This window comes from Microtus ochrogaster, unplaced genomic scaffold, assembly GCF_000317375.1.
Source record: "Microtus ochrogaster isolate Prairie Vole_2 unplaced genomic scaffold, MicOch1.0 UNK47, whole genome shotgun sequence".
Classification (NCBI taxonomy): Eukaryota; Metazoa; Chordata; class Mammalia; order Rodentia; family Cricetidae; genus Microtus; species Microtus ochrogaster.
In genome coordinates, this window is record NW_004949145.1 from 1,020,437 (window position 1) to 1,023,000 (window position 2,564).

At 40.8% G+C, this 2,564-nt stretch overlaps 1 protein-coding gene across 2 annotated transcripts in view; it reads left to right on the forward strand.

Annotated features, from left to right (window-relative positions):
* Znf583 (zinc finger protein 583) overlaps window positions 1-2,564 on the forward strand; it is a 19,416-nt gene that overhangs the window by 3,123 nt on the left and 13,729 nt on the right. The gene's annotated exons all lie outside the window — the stretch shown is intronic.

Consider the following 2,564-nt stretch of genomic DNA (forward strand, 5'->3'; position numbering starts at 1 on the left):
TGAGCCACCATGTGGTTGCTGAGAATTGAACTCAGGACCTTTGGAAGAGCAGGCAATGCTCTTAACCTCTGAGCCATCTCTCCAGCCCCCAAGAAGCATTTCTTATTCCCTGAAATGCCACGTTTTCAGTCAAGCAAAAGATACATTTTGACTTCTGAAATTCAGAAGCCCGACAAAAATCTCTTCTATATAGTGACATGGTCTTGTCCTCCATTGCAACACAGAAGAAAGTCCCCTGAAGCCTGAGAGTGTCCCTTATCTCCCAGCCACCATTTGTGTCTTTAGTCAAGGACTTGTTCCACCTCACCTATGGCTTCAGTGTCTTAGAAACACTAAATGAGGCAAAAATATGCTCTTGGTAGAGTCTTAGTCAGGGTTTCTATTGCCGTGAAGAGAAACCATAACCATGGCACTCTTATAAAGGAAAACATTTAATTGTGTGGCTTACAGTTCAGAGGCTCAGTCCATTATCATCGTGATGGGACATGATGCTGGAGAGGGAGCTGAGAATTCTACATTTTGCAGATAACAGGAAGTGGACTGAATGTTACACTGAGTGAAACTTGAGCAGAAGAAACCTCAAAGCCCGCCCCCACAGTGACACACTTCCTCCAACAAGGCCACACCTACTCTACAAAAGCCACACCTCCTAATAATGCCACTCCCTTTGGGGGCCATTTTCTTTTAAACTACCACAGGTGGGATCTGAACAGTCTGTTTATGGCTATTGGAGATGGAGATGTGTTCAGCTGTGATTGACAACGATGAGCTTTTTTCTACAGTCTTAGGTGTGAAAGGAAGTCAGAGGACTTTTGGGTGCTCAGAGTTAGGACATTTGGCAAAAACTCATATTCAAGACGATTTTGAGTGATCAGATGTATCAAATCTTGATTATTAAAGTGTGGCTCCGCTAAGGTAGGGTTTGTGTGAGCCCTTGTAAGCTTTGACAGAACAATTTTATGAGAATAGTAGAACCTGTAGGGATCTTCTAATTTGGCAGCAGCCCACAGCTGATACACTAGGTAATCCAGTTCATTAACTAGTAAAGTTACTAAGGAAAATAAATTGAAGACAGTGCCTCATGTAGCCCAAGCCGGCCCTCAGCTCCCTCTGCAGCTATGATCTTGAATTCCCAATCCTCCAACCTCCTCTTATAAAATATACTGGGATTACAGGCATGTGCCACCAACACAGGCTACAAAGACATTTGTTGGGGGAGGAGGTAGGACAGGAAGCAGTTGAGTCTATATTCTTCTTCCTTTTTGTTTGTTTGTGTTTTGTTTTTCAAGACAGGGTTTCTCTGTGTAGCTTTGGAGCCTGTCCTGGAACTCGCTTCGTAGACCAGACTGGCCTCAAACTCACGGAGATTCGCCTGCTTCTGTCTCCTGAGTGCTGGGATTAAAGTCATGCACCACCACCGCCCTGCAAGTCTGTATTTTTAACTATTTATTATTTTTATCTTGTGGTCACGGGTGCTTGTTTGCATGTATGTCTATGCAATACATGAATATAGTGCCAGAGGAGGCCAGAAAAAGACACTGGATCCCCTGGAACTAGTGTTACAGATGGTTGTGAGGGGCCATGTGGGTGCAGGGAACTGAACCTGTGTCCTCTGCAAGAGCAGGTGGTGCTTTTACCCACTGAGCCATCTCTCCAGTCCATTGCACCTGTATCGTTAAAACATTACAAAAGTATTTTCTACAATAACTGCAATAGTAGTATAAAATAGAGCCAAAGGAAAACACATTTAAAGATGCGTCCATATATAATACCCAGAAACAAATGCAAATATGCAAACTGTACAAGAATGAAATATATTCCCCCATTTACTAAACATGTAGTTATTAAAGATTCTACGAAGTGCTATGATAAATAAAAATAGACATTGTGTTTTCGTGGATTTGGTGTCTGCTGGTTTAATTATATGTTAATATGCTGGGGTATATTACATCTGAAGGATTATTTATTTAGGAAAAGCCTTTTTCCTTACAATTAGGGGTTCTATAGCTTAAATATGGAAATCATTTTAAACACATTGCTTCATAAAATACAGAGAATAGAAAGGTAAGCCAGACTGAAATTGTCTAAAGCACAATTTAAATTTTTTTTCCATTAATGGCCCTCTTTTACCCGAGAAATATTAAATTAATTTTTTTAATTTTTGATTTTTTTTTCTTTTTTGTATGAGTGATCTGATTGCATGTATGCCTGCAGGCCAGAAAGGGCATCAGATCCCATTATAGATGATTGTGAGCCACCATGTGGTTGTTAGGAACTGAATTCAGGATCTCTGGAAGAGTAATCAGTACTCTTAACTGCTGAGCCACCTCTCCAGTCCCTAAATTAAAATTTTAAAACTTATATTTCAGTGGTGGTGCACACTTTGAATCCTAACATTTGGGAGGCAGAAATAGGTGAATCTCTGAGTTCGAGGTCAGCCTTGTGTACAGACTGAGTCTACATGGAGAAACCCTAGCTCATAAAACATTGTATTTCTGTATGTGCGCTTGTGCTACTCCATAACATTGTATTTCTGTATGTGCGCTGTGCTACTCCATAACATT